The 19,835-nt window shown below is 38.0% G+C and overlaps 1 long non-coding RNA gene across 28 annotated transcripts in view; it reads right to left on the bottom strand.

Moving 5' to 3' along the window:
• The window catches only part of LOC144293854 (uncharacterized), a 441,703-nt gene that overhangs the window by 123,968 nt on the left and 297,900 nt on the right, over nt 1-19,835 (bottom strand). For 13 of the 28 annotated variants that reach the window (XR_013361217.1, XR_013361191.1, XR_013361189.1 and 10 more), the window contains one exon: nt 924-1,820. The exons of 8 other annotated variants lie outside the window; for them this stretch is intronic. This is a non-coding gene — a long non-coding RNA (uncharacterized LOC144293854). Of the gene's footprint in view, nt 1-923; nt 1,821-2,237; nt 2,304-7,169; nt 7,222-19,835 lie in introns of those variants that run through there. 7 more of the 28 variants (XR_013361194.1, XR_013361192.1, XR_013361195.1 and 4 more) reach the window with 4 other exon arrangements.

Here is a 19,835-nt window from a genome sequence, read left to right as displayed (position 1 = left end):
AGTCAAACAGCTCTTTCATAGCAGAGCTAGAAGTAAAAACCAAGTGTCTTGATTTTTTAGCCAACTTCCTTTTCAATGGTAAATGATAATGGTGGCATATTTTACAAAGTGTGGGGGAGTTTTAAAAAAGAGATCAAATAATTCAAGGAATAATGATGATAATATTTGACCCATTTCTCAAACACTACCTCTACGAGGCACTCTTTAGCATGTTAGATTCTCAAAGGCACAAGTTTTCTCTCTTACCCCAAGAATTTTTTGAGCTGTTGCCTTCACAAAAAAACCATGACTTCCAGCCCTCTTCTCTTAGCCAGTCTTACTCATTCTTCAGATCTCAATTTGGAAATTACTGCCTCCAAGAAGCTTTTCCTGATCCCTCAAATCTGCTATATTCTTGGAAAGCTCCCAGCCCCCATCCCACATTCTCCATCACAGCCCCTGCCCCAGCTCCCAGTAATTGTCTTTTACTGAATGCCTTCTCCAATCTTCTGTGAACCTCTGGAGGGCAGGGACTATATCTTCCTTGCTCCCTCAAAATCGTCTCCATAGACCCTAAGGTTAATAACTCTAAGAATGCGACTAAGGTAATACTCAACTTTATCGATATAATGTATGATTCATCCACCTCATCAAAACTCAATTAAATCTCAGTGACCATGAAACCAGGCCCGAAATGTCCCAGGCAGTGGTGCCTGGTATAGAGTAGATGCTCAATAAATATTTTAGAATGCATAAATGAAGAGTGGACCATAGAGTCTCATCAGGGAGAAAATGTCATTAGCCATTCCTGCCACTGAGGGATCCAATTTCTCCCTCCTCCTGAACACATCCTTGGCTGCTAATCTGAGCATTCCAGAGTGAGACTTAAACTGTCTGAGAAAACATATTATAGGCTATGTAAAGATAAGAGAAAGGTACACACATTTAAATATGGCCCTTCTTATTTATGGGTACAGACTTTACACTCAGAAGACATATCTTCTTTATAGCAAAAGCCAAGGAAACAAATATTGGACAGAGAAAGAATTTTGCAGCAAACATTGCAGAAATGCTTTAATATCTCTGCTACATAAAGAATTCATATAAATTGATTTTTTTAAATTCAAGACCTCAGTAGATAAGTAGACAAAGAACATGAGCAGAAAATGCATATGAGGGGAGGCTTAACAAGTAAATAAAAATATAGAAACATATCTATCCTTACCAATGAAGACAGCTGGGAGGTCCAGATATGAAAAAAGGTCAGTAGCCCTCACGGTCCAGTCTCCCTCACTTACCGCAGGACTTCCTTGCTGCTGCCCCTGTCTCTCAATGTGCCAAGTGAGGCAGGTTTGAGGAAGAGCCCTCAGGTCCCTGATAGGCTAGGAGAGATTCAGGGAGCAACACAGTAACCAAGGCCAGGATATGAATTCTGAGCCCAAAGCTAATGGGGCAGATGAAGGCTATACAAGAGCAAGGAGAGGAGTAGAATGGCTTATAGGCAGCTTTGCTTATTATAGGATGTGGTGCCAAAGGTGGCTAACACAGTGCCTAACACATGATAAACACCAGAAAACTGTGAAACCGGAAATACAGGATTACAAATGGAGGAGAAAGAATCAAAAAGGGAAATAAATGAATGTTTGGAAACAAGGTGATCTATTTAAATAGGACATGATCCCAGGGGCTTTATGATTTGCTGTCAGCTTCTGTTTTTGGCTTCTTCTACAACCAGCTGCCATGCAGGGTTCCCTCAGGTGCACCCACCAGAAGGGAAATGAGACCCATTAATGCTTTATGCCAGCATGGCTCACAGGTGCCTGGGAAGTTCAGAAATGTTTCTGAAAAACAAAACAATAATGAAAATATGATTTAGCCTATTAAAGTTTCAGAAGCTAAAAATAAAAATACATTATGCAGTACATTTTAAACTTATACAGTGATGTATGTCAATTATATCTCAATAAAACTGGAAAAAATAAAAATAATACTCAGTTTGGCAAGCTTGGGACAGTATAAATATAAGTACATTTTTGGAAAGGAGTCCAGCAATATTTATCAAACACCATATATCAATTAATCACTGTGACAATAACGTTGTATAACAAATGACCTCAAAAATCGCAGAAATGAAGGTCCCCAGGGGTCCAAGGTAGAAAGTATGTTATAGCCTAAGGCATCCCATGACTGTCAAGGGGGAGCACTGAGCTCCCAAAACAATTCCTCATCTTGTTGATTGTTGAACCCTGCCTACTTACAAAAATCACCCAGTTCCTGAGGTCCAATAATTCATTTTGTGGAGAGTCACATATGGGTCTGTCTACCTAGGCAAAGGAGATAACACAGTAGAGTGAAATCCGGAGCAAGCAAGAAGGGGAGTCAATCCACTTGGTGGGCTCCTTTCCCTCACTCAAGAATCAACACATAGAGTTCAACTGACTTTCATAATTGTACATTAAAACTTTGTTGAAAGGAACTTTATGGGATGATAGAAATGTTCTATTTCTTGAATAGGGTCAAACAGCTTTGCACATCTGTCAAAACTCACTAAAATGATCACTTAAAATGTGAAAATGTGTGCATTTTATACCATGTGACTTATTCCCCAGTAAAGTTGATTTAAAAATAGAACCTGTTGAGAGTCATCTTATTATAATATTTATTTATTTTTTATTAATTTATTTATTTATGATAGTCACAGAGAGAGAGAGAGGCAGAGACACAGGCAGAAGGAGAAGCAGGCTCCATACACCAGGAGCCCTACGTGGGATGCAATCCGGGGTCTCCAGGATTGCGCCCTGGGCCAAAGGCAGGCGCTAAACCGCTGCGCCACCCAGGGATCCCTAATATTTAAATTTATATTAAAAACTGACTTTATCTGGAAACAGACTGGCAACATTAACTGAATAAAAAACTATTTATAGTTTTCACTTCTGACCAAGATGAAATAACAGGGGCTGGGTTTAACCCCCTCCCTGAAATAAACAATATTTTTGAAGATGAAAGAAAGAAAGAAAGAAAGAAACAAAGAAAGAAACAAAGAAAGAAACAAAGAAAGAAACAAAGAAAGAAACAAAGAAACAAAGAAGCAGAGGGAAAGAAGAAAGAAAGAAAGAAAGAAAGAAAGAAAGAAAGAAAGAAACAAAGAAAGAAAGAAACAAAGAAAGAAACAAAGAAAGAGAAAGAAAAGAAAGAAAGGAAAGAAAGAAAGAAAGAAAGAAAGAAGAAAGAAAGAAAGAAAGAAAGAAAGAAAGAAAGAAAGAAAGAAAGAAAGAAAGGAAGGAAGGAAGGAAGGAAGGTTGGTTTTCAAGCCATTGGATGTCAGACATGATTCCTGAAGAATGGGAAGCAAATGAGGTGGGTGTTATTATTGCCTCAAGAAGGTTTCCAGACCTTAGAGAAAAACAGGGGAAGCCAAGCAGAGCTCAGGGGACTTCCAGAGTTTAGAGCGTTCAGAGTGGAGAGCCTGTGGACCTCAATGGCATTTATAGAATACTCTCCATTCAACAACAGCAGAATACACATTCTTTTCAAGTGTACATGAAACATATACATAAAATAAGTCTCAAATTATGGTTGGAGCATAAAACAGTCTCAAATTTAAATGAATTGAATTCATACAGTGTGTATTTTCCAGCCAAAATGGAATTAAATTATAAAACCAACAGCAGAACTCTAAAAATTTATCAAATACTTAAAAAATAAAAAGCATACTTCCAAATAACCTGTGGGTCAAAGAAAAAATCAAAAGTGTGATTAAAAAGTATTTGAAAAAATAAAAAGTATTCGAAACTGAAAAAAAGTGAAAACACAACATAACAAAATGTGCAAGATGCTGCTAAAGTTGTACTTAGGGGGAAATTTATAGTACCAAATGCCTTATTAGAAAAAAAGGAATGTCTCAACTCAGTGACCTCAGCCTCCACCCTAAGAAGCTACAAAAATATAGATATAAAACCCAATGTAAACAGAACAGAAATAATAATGATCAGAGTAAATATCAGTGGATAAAGAAACCAAACACAACACAGAAAAAAATCAATGAAACTGAAAGCTGGTTTTTTTTTTGAGAAGACCTATAAACCTCTAGCCACTAGCCAAATTAATCAATAAAGAGACAGAGCTAAGATACAAATTAGCAGTAACAGGAATGAGAGAGGTAAAATCATTTTACATTCTACAGATATTAAAAAGATTATAGGGGATATTATGAATACCTTTATAACAATAAATTTGAAAACTTAAATAAAGTGGACAAATTCCTTGCATGACAAAATTGCCAAAATTCACTCAGAAAGAAATAACCTGAAAGTCTCAGATACTATTAATGAATTTAATTTGTAGTTAAAAATTTCCCCAGGAAAAAACCTCCAAATCCAGATGGCTTCCCTGGTGAATTCTACCAAACATTTGAGGAAAAAATAGTATCAATTCTACATAAATCCTTGAAGAAAATGAAAAAGGACAAAAACTTTCCCACTCATTCCATGAGATCAGAATTATCCTGTTATTAAAAGCAAACAAAGATATTACAAGAAAACTCTAGACTAACAGACCTCATGAATGTTGACTCAAACAAGTTAACAAAATTTTCGCAGACCAAATTTAACAACACACAAAAAGAATAATACATCATTATTAAGTAGAGTCTATCCCAGGAGGACAAGGTTAGATTAACATTTAGAAAAAAATCAGTGTAATTTGCCACATTAACAAACCAAAAAGAAAATTGTATGATCAATTTCAATTGATGCAGTAAAAACATTTGACAAAATCAACACAATCATTCCTGATAAAAACATTCAACAAAATAGGAATTTTAAAAAAAAATTCCTCAATGTGATTAAGGGCAGATCTGGAAAATTTATAGCTAATATCATATTTAAATGTGAAGGACTATTTTGCCTTAATATTGAGAATAAGACAAAGATACCCAGTCTCACCATCTCTATTTAACATTTTGCTATGGGTTCTAGCCAGTTCATTAAGGCAAGAAGAAATTAGTCATTCAGATAGGAAAAGAAAAGTTAAGACTGTACTTATTCAAAGATAATATGATTATCTATGTAGAAAAATTCAATGAAATCTACAAAAATGCTATTTGAACTAATGAGTGAGTTTAGAAAGGTTTCAAGATATAAGATCGATATACAAAAATCAATTGTGTTTCTATAAACTAGCAACAAACAATTGGAAGCTGAAATTTAAAAATCAATGCTATTTAGAAGAGCATAAAAAAATTAACTACTTATGGATAAATCTCACAAAAGATATGAAAGACCTATACTAGTAAAACTAAAAAACACTGCTGATAGAAATTAAAGATGATCTAAATAAAGAGAGTGAGTGAATCGTAAGATTGCTATGATGTTAAATAGCCTTAATATGTTAAATATTGTTAAGATGTTAAATCTCCCAAATTAATCTATACATTCAATGTAATCCCAATCAAATTGTAGCGGGATTTTTTTGTAAAAATTGACAAACCAATTATAAAAATTCATATGGATATTAATCCCTGGTCAGATACATGATTTGCAAATATTTTCTCCCATTCCATAGGTTGCCTTTCATTTTGCTGATTATTTCCTTTGATATATAGAAGCTTTTTAGTTTGATGTAGTCCTACTTGTTTATTTTTGCTTTTGTGGCCTGTGCTCTTCATATTCTATCCAAAAAAATCATTGCTGAGACCAATGTTAAGGAGCTTTTTCCCTACATTTCTTTCCTTCCCAGGGGTTTAATGGTTTCAGGTTTTACACTTAAGTCCTGCATCCATTTCAAGTCAATTTTTGTGTATGGTGTAAGATCAGCATCCAATTTTATTCTTCTGCACATGGATATCCAGTTTTTCCAGCACCACTTATTAAAGAGATTGTTCTTCCACTGTCTTGTGTGTTCTTGGCTCTTGTCAAAGATTAGTTGACAAATATGCATGGATTTATTTCTGAGCTCTTGATTCTGTTCTATTAGTCTGTGTCTGTTTTTATTCCACTACTATTCTGTTTTGATTACTGCAGCTTTGAAACATAGCTTGACATCAGGAAATATGATGCCTCTAGCTTGTTCTGTAGAATGTATAATGATTTTACCTCTCTCATTTCTGTTTTTGCTATCTTTCATAGAAATAGTAAAAAAAAAAAAAAAAAAAAAAAAAAAAAACAGCCCTAAAATTCATGTGGAATCACAAAAACTTGGAAGAGCCTTCATAATCCAGCTTGCCCTAAAATCCTAGAACTTCAGGAAAACTCCAAGAGAAGGAAAGGTTTCAAATTTTCTTGATGACTTAGGTCACCAAATGATTTTCATTGCAATTCCCTCTAGGAAAAAAAAAATCTGAGCTGGGTCTTCTGAATATGGCCACTTACTATTAGATTACATGCATGTATTCCTATACCGGCATACTATATGGATTTTTCAAACAGGCATTAGGAAATAGAAAATAAAATAAGAACAAAAATCAGAGCTATAATATTATATAATATATTATATTATATGTTATATATTATAATATATTATAATATTTTCTTTCCACATTCCCAATCCCCTTGCATAATGAGTGACCGCACCTCACTTTGGAGATCACTGAGTTAAATAAAGCACTCTAGTTATGTCTAGTGGACAGGAAATAATCAGACCTGGTAGATTATGACAATATTAAGAAAAATAGAAATAGATGTGATAACAAAACACTGTAAACAACTGACCTATCCAAGAAAGAATAACTGTTAAACTATCAAATAATCATTTAAAATGATATCTTCAAAAGTATGAAGGTTCTCCAAAAAATGAAAAGTGGAAATGTCATATGATCTAGTAATTTCACTACTGGGTATTTATGCAAAGAAAACAAAAATACTACTTAGAAGAGAGATATGCACCCCTATGTTCACTGCAGCATTATGTACAATAGCCAAGATATGGGAGCACCCCACCTGTTAATTGATACCAGAATGGATAAAGAAGATATGGTATATAATGGTATGATATATACCATATCTGAATAATATTCTATTATATATATTCTATTGTATATAATATCTATTATATATGTTCTATAATAGAATATTATTCTGTCATGAAAAAGAATGAGATCTCAAGATTTGTGACAACATAGATGGACCTAGAGGGTATTTGCTAAATGAAATAAGTCAGACAGTGAAAGACAAATACTGTACGATTTCACTTACATGTGGAATCTAAAAAAACAGCCAAAGAAACAACCAAAAATCAGGAATAGACCTGTAAATACAGAGAACAAATTGGTGGTCATCAAAATGGAAAGCAGGTAGGGAGATGGGCAAAATAGGTGAAGAGGAGTGGGAGATACAGACTTCAAGTTATGGAATGAGTAAGTCATGAGGATAAGATAAAGCATAGGAACTCAGTGGTGTTATAATAGCATTGTATGGTGACAGATGATAGCTTCACTTGTGGTGAGCAGAGCGTAATGTATATAGTTGTCAAATGAGTATGTTGTACACCTGAAATTAATACACATTTGCATGTCAAGTATACGTCAATTAAAAAACAAATAACAGGGATCCCTGGGTGGCGCAGCGGTTTAGCGCCTGCCTTTGGCCCAGGGCGCGATTCTGGAGATCCGGGATCGAATCCCACGTCGGGCTCCCAGTGCATGGAGCCTGCTTCTCCCTCTGCCTATGTCTCTGCCTCTCTCTCTCTGTGTATCATAAATAAATAAAAATTAAAAAAAAAAACAAATAACAAGAACAAAAATAAATAAAAGAATAAAACATGTCTTCAAAGAATATTCCCTGACATGTAAAAATATTCATGATGTGGTATTACATGAGAAAAATCAATGCACAATGCTCAGGAAGATTCCAATTTTGTAAAAGAAAAAATTACATATGTATTATGGAAAAGACTGAGAAGAAATGTGTTAAGGTGTAGTTAAACCGTGGATGATTTTACATTTCTACTTTATTCTTTCAGCCTTTCCAAATGCTCTAAAATCAACATTTCCACTTTATAACCATAAAAACACAATAATTTTTGTAAAGAAAGCAATATAAAAAGATCACCCCACCAGGCAGTAAAAAGTAGTGACACTGAGGAAACACTTAAAATTCTAGTGAGAGGTTAAAAAGGTTAGAAATTTTAAAAAATCAGAACTCTAAGTGCAATGTATGGGGATCTGTATTCTCAGTAATGATGGAACACAGGGACCCACCAGAACTCAGGATATTCGTTTATTTGGGTTACCCTACAGGCGTCCATCCTTCAAGTGCCAATCATGCCATAGATTATGCGTGAGATCATGGCAGTACAAAGATGCTTCAGAAGTGGGGTCCCTGCCCCAGAGTGACTCTCAGTCAGTTATCTTGTGTTCCCATGCAGTACTCTCCAAAACAGAAAGCAAAAAGTCTTCGCTTATACAAAGCAGTTTTTGTGTTTTCTTGTGAAACAGGATGGTTGAAGATGGGCTGGCCACCATGACAACCAGAGATTCAGAGAAGGACAAATAAAATGGGGATAACAGGCTGAAAGGTTAGGCTCTTCAGGCTGAAGGCCAGGAGGGGTAGGGACGAGGGTCCACAGAACCAAGAATCTTGAGGATGCGTGGGGCACAGACTTACCAAATTCCGAAACTCTGTGACTAGGAGATATCCTGTGAAACGTGACCCAGGTTTAGTTCCAGACATAAAAGGAAGCAATTTCTCTCACAGTGAGTAATAAACGGATTGGAACTTATTGGAATTCATCACCCCCAAGAGGTAGTGCTGGCAGGAACTATAAATGCCTTCCAGGGATCCCTGGGTGGCGCAGCGGTTTGGCGCCTGCCTTTGGCCCAGGGCACGATCCTGGAGACCTGGGATCGAATCCCATGTCGGGCTCCCTGCATGGAGCCTGCTTCTCCCTCTGCCTGTGTCGCTGCCTCTCTCTCTCTCTCTCTCTCTCTCTCTCTCTCTGTGATTATCATGAATAAATAAAATCTTTAAAAAAAAAAAAATGCCTTCCAAAAAGCTATGGACAAATTTATGAATGGCAGAATTGTAAATGACCTTTTTTGCTTACTTCCCCTTGCTCTTTCTCTCTCAAGCGGACACCGTCTATAGAGACTGAGTCAGCGGCTGGCCTAAGAGATGCTGCCCAGATTTTCCCTAATGGCCAGGCAAGGTCAGGGCCCCCACTGTGCTCCCACAGCACCCTGTGTTTAACTGGTCTGACCACTGCATTATAATTTCTTGCCAAGGAGCCTGTGGCTCTGCTAGGTTGTCCCATCAACAGGACAGTACTGAGTAGGTGCTCAGTAAGTGTGGGTTGAAACAACGTGTGGACTTATACCTGTCTTTGTTAGAGGAAGCAGCCTGGAAGGTGCACCAAAGTGCCACATTTAATCGGGAACAAATCTTGAGACCTTTGACACTGGCAGACGTGTTGATCACTCTGGTCCTTGCTCTCCACTACCCCCCACCTCCACTCCCATGTATTCCCAGAGCAGAAAATCTGGTCAAGGGCAGGAAGTGTGGGTAGTTGAGGATATACTCCCAGAGGAACATCACCAAGTGCAGTTGTGTTAAGAACATCTCATCTGAGAAGCAGCTCTTGGAAGCCCCTGGGAGACTAATGTCTGAAGAGCTCTCTCATCTTTCCTCTTCTTATTCCCCAGCTCTGCTCACCAGACAGCTCTACTGTCCACCCCTGTGGGCTTCTGAGCTCTGATTTGCAAGTCAATTCCCTGGGAACCTCATGATAAGATACATTATCAGATAACAGATACCCAGTTTCGTCAAGGACACAGTCTCCTGCATCTCCTCTAAGCCTTGTTTAATAACACAAGTCTTATCCATAAGTGTGCCAAGATTCTTTAGGTAGAGGAGGAATTTTAATTTATTTTTCCATTAATGGTCAGGATCCATGCTAAACCTGTAAACACTGTTTCTATAAACGCAGTGCAATACTAATTTTTAATGCAAATAAATAACTAGGGTGAGTGATTCAGAAACATAGTTTGTCCCAGTGGAGCTTTTGCAAATCTCTTACATTTGGCTTTGGAGAAAAGAGAGGAGAATACTTTATATTCTGGTAAGTTGCAGTGGTCACCTAGGGTCCAGTTTCCTCATTCTTGGGATTTCTCAAGGATATATGGGAGAAAGGAAAGATAAATCAAAAGTAGAGATCATAACACCATACAGCTGTTAAAGTTAGAAAAAAAACTCTTAGAGATTTTCTACTAAAACTCTTTTGTTTTATAGGTGAGAAATGTGGTCACAGAAAGAATAAGGCCTGCCTGGGGATATATGGCCTATGAATAACTGTGCAGAGTCCAGAAATGGCAAGTTTCTGAGAAATGTACAGGAGCGGCCATGGTGGCAGAGCACCTCATTGCTGAGTCTATGATTATCATTTAGGTGCCAGTAACCCACCAAGGTGGTCATATGGCACAGATTCTTTGGTCAGCACTGACTGGACACATTCTATTATAGAGATCCCGTAAGTCCATTAAGTCCATTTAAACATGTCAGATATTTACTCCAATTTGGGTTTCCAAATACAGTCACTAGAATTGCACGAAACCTGGAGAGGTTAAATGGTAGGTCTTGCCAGGAATCCCAAGAGGCCAGAGCCCAGACTCCTGTCTGGACTCAGAGATCTAGACCATGCTGAGCCCAGGCGTGGAAGTCCTTAAGACAGTGACTCCTCTGGCAGAAGAAGAAAGAGATACAGAAAAACTCACGATAAAGTTGGCACCCATTATTATCAGTCTAGAGGCCACAGGAACTGATGTTTCTGGGTGGCCCCCGGTCAGCTGGGAGAAACAACGGTCACCATCACTCTCAGAGCACAGTCAGTCACCAAAAGTAGCATTTCTCAACAGTTTTCAAGATATTGTTATGAAGGCTGAGATGGGGAAAGAGCATTACGAACAACAGGTGTGAAATATGAGACCGACTATCACCAGCTGGACTGTGAGGTAGCTAAAGAAGGTGAATTGCAGGAGATGGCTTCTCCATGGGCTCACACTCCCATCATGCAACAGGGCCATCACTGCCCTATAAAACCAACTTCTCCTTCTGGAACTGAAAAGGTGGTTAGAGAAAACATGTTGATTGACATGATGGGGATCTGTATCTCAAAGATTTCTGGTCTCTAGGAGTTAAGTCATAAAGACAAAAGTAAGGTGGAATAAAGTACTCCCCCTGCAGTCAGACAATGATTCCATCAGGGAAGACTCAAATGGGCAGGAAGTGAACAGGCCAGAGAACATCCATGTCCTGGACCAGAGAAGACTTTCCTCCATGAGGGTTGGCCACATGGTACTTAAGAAGCTATGGACACTTCATAAGGGAGAACAAATGTGAATTTTTTAATTATCTATTTAAAGTAGTTTCTCCACACTATAATTACATATTTTCATTGTATTTCCTTTGGGAGTGTTTTTATTGATGGTGGTGGTATCCCTCTGATTATAAACTGAGAGAAAACCCACCAATCTTTAAAGGGTCTGAAATCTCTTTGTTCTTGCTGGTTTACAGAAAGCAGCAAGACCTTGAGAGCAGGAGAAAACACTGCAGCAGGACTGAGGGAGCTATTATATGACCCACTATTTCAGGCACACATAGAAAGCTCGTCTTTTTTCAGAAAAATGAACTGAGAGCGGAAGTGAAAGAAAAAAATTATTGAGTCCAACTTCTGTCATATGGGATATAGTCACACTTTCTGGGCTGCACAGCAGTTTCTACTTTTTCTGATGCTTCTGTAAACTTAAAGAAATGAGAAGGAAAATATCCCACAAGCACTAGACTCTGGCTTTGGAAGGAAGGGCGGGAAGAGACGGACTAAACTATGATCAGGTAACCAGGAAATATATGATCTCCAAGCTTCTGTCGGTGTTTTCAGCTGTGAAAGTATGGAGACCCTGGGGAGATGGCCCTGTGCTTACAGGACACAACAGTGGGTGCTTGGATAGAGGAAGCTGGCTCAAGAGCTTGGTTTGGGTTGGAGATAGGAGCTGAACTGCTCTGTTTAAGAAAATAGCAAGAGAATAAGGATGGACTGAGTCCAGGCACAGACTTAGCATGGAAGACTCAGGCACTGGAATCCCTGTGCAGGAGAGCTGGAGCCATCCCCTGTCGGGGTCCTCCATACTCTCCCAACTCTGCATTCCCTGAAGACCACAATCCTTTCAATCACGTCTCCCCACTATCCACATACACCCCACCCATTGCAATCCTGTTTTCCTCTAAGCATTCCCCTTGCTCTGGGCTGCAGCCAGAGTATCCAGGCTACGAATTTCCTGCCCTGGACACTCACTACTCCCTATTCTCCTCCATAGTCACCAGCTGCCCTGGCAAGAATTCTGTGAATTCGTAGGTCCCTGGAATGCAGGGCCAGGACTGGAAAAAAGATGAAGACAATGGAGAAAGTTCACAGATACCCAAGATAGTTCATGGATACCCAACTCAGCAAGTATTTCTCTTCTTTCTGTACCAGTTATGGGGCCATGCTTTCCTGCCCACAAGTGTCACCAGCCTTCTAGCTCCCCATCATGCCTCTAATGCTTTATCGGGCTATTATGCTGGGAGAGTTACCTTACTGGCCCAGCCTGAGACTCCGAATTTCCTGGTCCAAGTGATAAGGAAAAATGAAGAAACACCACTTGGCCAATAAGATTACCCTTTTACTTCTCAGTTGACCTTGTAGCTGCCACTTTCAGAAGAGCAGCAACCTTTCTAAATGGCGGAGCTATACATAGAAGATAAATTTAAAATTAATAAAATGTGACATTTCCTTTTATTTGTAATGGTGGTAGTTAGTACAACAATGCATTTTCTGACTATTGTTTTATTTTTTTTAAATGGTGGCTTAGTAGAGTGTTTTATGAGTGGGTAAACTACTTTCCCTGCAGGCTTGTATTGCCTGTACTTACTGCAGGGTCTGCTAACAATGGTATGTCTACCCTATCTGCATTCTTCAACCTGTTATGATATATGAGCTACTACTACTTTTCTTTCTCTATATGCTAATCCCCAAAAGCTATTTCTCCAGGGCCGGGGGCACAGGGGGGGAAGGGGAACAAGTGAAGAACTGTAAATTTGTGGTTTGAGGCAGAAAATGAAAGAGAGAACTCAGAAGGATAAAAGATGGCAGCAGGCCAGGGCTTATGGGGGATTGTGACTAATTTTAGAATATGATGCCTATACTCAATTTTAAGTGACTGCCTATAAGCCCTACCCATTACCCACAAATAATCCTTAATTAAAAGTCTCCTGTGTACATAAATGATCCTGTGTTAGTGATCATTTGAGGTCAATTTAAGGAACTGGGAAGGTTTTAAGATTAAGATTAAGATTAAGATTAAGATTAAGATTAAGGCAAAGACGTACAGAAAATTAATGGTGGTTAAAGGAAACAAGACACAGAGCACAACTCCATAAATCAGGAAAGGAAAATATTAAATCAAAACTAAGTAGGAGGAACACCAGTTTCCAGATAAACTTTAATAGAAAGAGAAGATACTAGTATAAACCAAAATTAAATTTTTAAAAAGAATTCTCTAAAATTTTAAAGCAAAGTGAAGCAAATAAACCTAAGTTGGTGGCATAACCATACAGAAAAAAACTATTCCAAGATATTTTAAAACACATCAATTGATTTTACATCTTAAATAGGACAAATTCTAAAATAAAGTAACTGCAAAAATATTGTAAGTTATGTGTATCTAGTTATCATATTATTATTTGCATTGTTGACTATTATTCTCAGATTGTTTTATGTGTATTGTGGGATAAAATTAATGAATGCTTATGTTGACATTTTTGATAACTGGGATTTTCAGTACAGGAGAAAAGGTTACAGGCATAAGAACAAGGAAGTAAAAACCCCATAATCCTGAATTTGAATTGGAAATACCAGAATAATGTCATGATGAATTTTTTCTTTTGAAAATGTATTTCCCAGCTCTATCTGCTGAAAAGTCTAGAAACAATAACCAACCCAAGAGCAATCAGCACTCTTAGTATCCAGACTATGGTTTCTAACTATTTCCCCCTAAAGGATTCTCCTTGAAGAAATGGCTGGTTCTAGTTCTGGGTTAAGAAACAAGGTGAGGCTGAAATATCTTATTTTACTAAAAAGGAAGGAGGTAATTAAGGGGGACTAGGATTTTGTCAAAAAGATTCAGAATCCAAATTGAAAAGTCTCCCACTCTCTGAAATTGGGACAATATGGCCACTGATAAGAATAAATATCAGTGTTTTACTATAATATCAAGTATGTTTGAGTCCATAAGCCCAAATGTTGTTTAAAAAAAAATAGCAGCCAAAAGGAAACTCAGTAGTAACTGATGGAAAATTAGGAAACCATTATTCTGAAAACGGATACAAAGAAAGAATCAAGGAATTATCTTTCCTGTCTTATAAAGATCTGTACCTAATTAATGATGAGGGGAAGTTTTTCTTTAAAAGAAAAGGTGTTCCACATACGAAGTGAAGAAAAAATGATGGAATTAGGAAATAAATATCTGGTAGTTACAAAGGAATTGATGGACCTAGATAATGATCATCAATGCTGCTCATGTCACGAGAGATACTTGAACATTGTAGATCTCCTGATGAAAGTACAGAACACTACCAACTAAGTAGTCTTATAAATAAATAAATAAATAAATAAATAAATAAATAAATAAATAAATAAAATAAAACCTGACTCTAATCAAGCCCCTAGATCTAACTAGCAATTTAGAGGAACAGAGCAACTCATTACATGACACCATGGGATCCAATTAGTGAATTCCAGACAGTGGAAAACCCTTTAGGACAGACAATTCAGTTTCTTCAACAACTAAATTACAAAGAGAAAGAGAGTGAAAATGAGATGGAAGAGGAACATTTAAGTTAAAAGAGACTTGTAATAGATATCAACAACTGCAAAGCATGGACCCTATTTGAATTTGGATTGAACCAAACTATAAAATATAAAAATGGACAATCAAGGAAATGTGAACACTGATTGAATATTTGATTACATTAAGGAGTTTTTTTCTGTAGTAATGTATGGTTATGTAATGTTATGTGTTGTGGTTATGGTTAGGGATTCCAAGAAAGAATACCTAAGTTTTTGAGATACATGCTGAATTATTTGTAGATAAATTGACCCAATGGTTGAAATTTGCTTCAAAAAATGGGGGAGGGAGGATTGGAGAGGGAAAGTCAGTAAGTGGGAAATAGAGGAAGCAAAATTGACTGTGAACTTACAATTATTGAAGCTGAGTGAGAATATGTAGGGGTTCATTGAACTATTCTCTCTCTCTCTTTTTGTACTTTTGAAATTTTCCCCTAATAAAAATTCTTGAAGAAAGAGAAGAGGATGCTGGTTCCATTGGGCATAAGAGAAATATTTGAACCATTTAAAAAGTCATCAGTGAGGTTGCCCCCAAAAGTTGTAGGACTTGAAAGTTCTAGGCAACTAAAGTAAGGGTATCTCTTCATTTTTATCATCTTCCTCCATGGGTTATAGTGTGACCAGATCTCTTCTCCTTTCCCAAATACAGGTATTGCCTCCTGTAGTATGTTTCCACACACAGAGCAGTCCCCTCAGCCCTCCAGAGCTGACAAAAGAATCTGAAACCAGGACCAACAAGAGGAGTTGGATTCTGTACCACGTAAAGTAGCAAAAAGAATGGGTCATTAATGGCCTAGGCATCATTAATTAGAACCCCAGAAACCAACTCTGACCTGGAGCATTGTATGTTTGGCTAGTGGACTGTCTAGTTTTGTTTTGTTTTGTTTTGTTTTGTTTTGTTTTGTTTTGTTTTGTTTTGTTTTCAATGCTTTTGGTCAAAGTGTGCACCATGCACCCCTATAATCCTATACACTGACATTTCATGCCTGGCCCTGGGAGCCTGATAACCCACAACCCAAATCCTCAATACTGAAGGAATTCCAGCTCAAAAATCTAGAGATTTTCCTTATTCTGTAACATTTGAAAATATCATCCACCACAAAGCCTTTGGATGCTGCTAGTTTGCAGTTTGATCAAACTCAGTACCCACCCTTTCACCCAATCTGTCTCTACTTTTAAATCTTAAATCTGAAAGATTGGCAGTAATATGAATTGTCTGATGAACATATCTTCCTGTAACTCAATAAAATCTTTTGCTTTACTTTCTCTTGTTTTCTAAGTGAAAAATACATTTGGATTCTTAAAAATCATTTATTTGATCTGGTGAGAAAAGTCAACTCAAAGTAGCCTCCCTCATTTAGACAAAATGATTGCAATAGGATGAGTAACTTTGTATTTGTCCTCTTTAGTTAACTTTAAGATGAATCTGGAATTAGTTCATTGATATCACAATAGGATAATTCTGTGAGGAAACCCTGACTTTGAGAAGAAAGTCATCATGCTTTCAAATTGCCTGGGAAGACCATAATTTGGAACAGTAAAGCTGGGGGTGGGGGTGGGGGGCTGGTAGCAGATGAGCTAGACTTAGAATGAGCTTACAAGAGTTTGAAGACTGCCTGCCAGTTTCTTGCCTTGGCCAAGTCATTACACCTCACTGAGCCTTGGTTTCTCAGCTTTCTCCAGGAAGTGGTATAGCAGCCCAAGTAGACTAAGACAGAGACGTAACACATTTCTTGTAAGTTTTTGGGCTTCTTGATTGTTCTTGCTCCTAAACTGGATGATTTACAGAAAACCGCAGGCTGTGTCCAAAATGTATATACTATACCTAGAATGTCTGCCCTAACCAATGTATTGGAACTGATAAGATTGTCTCATCTATAGATTTATATGAAGGTCCTTGGCGAATAGCCATGGAAGAGGTATCTAGACTCCAACATTTATAACATCAATTGAGACGTGAGATTTAATGAGTTCAATTTGGACCGAGAACTATGTTTATATCTTTACAAAAGTTGGTCAATGTAATAAACTAAGGGCTGAGCATTTTCACTATGGCCTGTGTTCCTAAAATTGCTCTCTTCATTGATAGTATAAAAGTACACCTGGCTCATCTCAAATTGTAACTCAGAGCAGAGCCCAAGTTACTCTTGTGTGAAACTTAGTATCAGGCTGCTTCTCAAGGCCCAAAAATGGCAAAAAAGATAGATAAAAAAAGGTCTCACCTCGTTCTTTTCTGGCTACACCTGGAATATTGTGGCCAAATTTTATTCCCCACAATTACAAAGGGACTTTAATCAAATGATGGCAGGTTCTAAGGAAAACAAAATTTCTGAAATCCATCAGGGATGAGGTTTTCTTAGAAGACTGAATTAAAAGCAAAGATTTAGGGACTCCTGCGTGACTCAGCCACCACCTTCAGCCCAGGGCATGATCCTGGAGTCCCAGGATTGAGTCCCACATCGGGCTCCCTGCATGGAGCCTGCTTCTCCCTCTGCCTGTGTATCTGCCTCTCTCTCTCTATGTCTCTCATGAATAAATAAATAAATAATCTAAAGAAAAAATAAAAGCAAAGATTTAGAGAGAGGTTTGCCTGTCCTTATATGTTCCATGGATTGGCAAAGCATTGGGATTATTTTGAGGGGTCCCAGAGGAAAGGGCTAGAATGAATGGGTAGAAGCTATACATGGAAAAACCCCAAATCACAACAGCAACTTTAAAAATGTTTTTTAGGGCAGCCTGGGTGGCTCAGCAGTTTAGCACTGCCTTTAGCCCAGGGTGTGATCCTGGAGACCTGGGATCAAGTTCCACATCGGGCTCCCTGCATGGAGCCTGCTTCTCCCACTGCCTTTGTCTCTACCTCTTTCTCTCTGTGTGTCTCTCATGAATAAATAAATAAAATCTTTAAAAAATAAATAAATAAAAATAAAAATAAATTTTAAAAATGTTTTTTAATCCTTAAATCTGACTCAAAATAGAGTATAGGCTATCTGGAGAGGTGGTGAGTTCCCCAACACTAAAAGTGTGTGGGTAGCACCTAGACACACATTTTTCAGCAGTGCTATTTACCAAAAAAGGGATTTACCAGTAGGCTGGGGGGTTGTTTGGATAACTGTTAAGGTCACCCAACTCTGACATTCTTCCCTGCTTCCCTGAAAACTGCTGTTCATGGGTGGCAGTGTAGTACAATGGTCAAGATCATGGTTAGGAAAACATGTACGCCCAGGTCCCAACCCCAACTCTACAAATTTGGTCAAGGTTTCTAACATCTCTAAGGCTCTGTTTTCATTTATAAAATAAGGATAATAATATCAACCTTCTATTGCTTTATAAAAATTGAGTCAATTATCTTGAGCTCAGCATATTAGTAATATCTCCAGGAAAGATAAAACGGGTCTTTCTCACCAGTCTGACAACTTTGAGCCTTTTTTAGGTGTATCCAGTAATGACTCAGATGCTGTGTCTTATTTCATTTTGATTTGTTTTTATAAGAGCATGAGAACTTAAAGCAGGCTACAAACGCTGTCAGTAGAAAATAATCTCCAAGGGGAAATACTGGCAATTGGGCGTCAGGAAAAACCTGTCTGCATATTTTGAGTCAAGAGCTTACTCTGTGTATAGATCATCAGCAGAATTCCCAAGGCCCTGCCACATGGAGTATGGGGATGTCAGACTTCATGTTGGGCACTCAGACTGCTGGAGATGAAAACAGCTGGCAGAAGGGCTTTCTTGGCCAAAGAAAGGGAGCAAATTGATCTCTGGCAGTTCTCAGGCTCAGCCAAGAGGATGGCAAATCCTGACCTTTGCCTCAGCTGGCAGAAGTGTGTAGGGAGCATGTAGTAAGGGATCCATGTATTGTGAAGGGGGTAAAAGGACTTGTTCCACAATTAAGCGAGGAAAGCAAGGAAATTAAGAGGTAAATTTCCAGCTACACCACCAAGCTGACCACAGCTATATTTAGTCTCAGTTTACTCTTTTGTTCAAGAATGGGAAGCCTACAACTTAGTCTTCCTAACAAATTCTTGCTGGTGAATAAAGCAAGCTCACAGTTCCTAACTGAGAGAAAGCAGCCCCACAAGGCATGCCAATAAATGAATATGCACTCCAACCTACTGACACATCTCTGAACTTTGATTTCACTTCTCAGGAGCCAAATTTCATTATAACCAAGTGCTCAAATCTGTAGAAACACCACAGAGGGAAACAAGGAAATGACACCCCCTTTGTTTGGACTTTGGTAGCATCACAAACCATAGAAACTTTCCATCATATAACCTCTCCGTAATGTGAATATTTACTGCCTGGGTCCCTTGAGTAATATCTTCTTTCTTTCGCACTCTGTTCAATTTCAAGTTTCAATTTCAGTAATTTTATTGACATGACAACGTACACAAATGCTGCTGGAGTTAATCCAGCAATGCTCCGTGTTGGGGCCCGTTTTATGTCATCTCTGTCTTTCCTATTATTCTTCACCTCTCATTTGGTGATCAGCTGTCACAGAGCAGGGAGGTTATCTGGCTGTCTTTATTTTCTCTGAAAATTATGAAGAATTTTTCCTTCCTAGAAGGTACTCCATTGACCTTTCAGTTTGATACAATGTGCACTATCCATTTTCTTTACACAGAAGGTTCCTCTTCCATCTCCCTAACTCCCCTGATTACAAAGTCCGTCTTGCCTAAGTTTCTAATTTTCTCTGATTATTTGTTTTTTGTTGATTTGGGTTGTTTTGTTGTCACTGTTTTAATTTTAATCTTCCATTTTTCCATTGGAACTGCAGATCTTATATCTGCTAAAGGTTTGGAGCATGTATTAGTTTCTTGGGTTGCCATAAGAAATTACCATAAACTTACATGGCTTAAAACAACAGAAATTTATTGTCTCTAGTTCTAGAGTCTAGACTTTGGAAATCAAGGTGCTCTCTCTGAAGTCTCTAAGGGGGGATCTTTTCTTACCTCGTCCTAGCTTCTGGTGGTGTTCCTTGGCTTATATAG

This window comes from Canis aureus, chromosome 22 (assembly GCF_053574225.1).
Source record: "Canis aureus isolate CA01 chromosome 22, VMU_Caureus_v.1.0, whole genome shotgun sequence".
Taxonomy (NCBI): Eukaryota; Metazoa; Chordata; class Mammalia; order Carnivora; family Canidae; genus Canis; species Canis aureus.
This window is presented reverse-complemented; position numbering and strand designations above follow the sequence as displayed.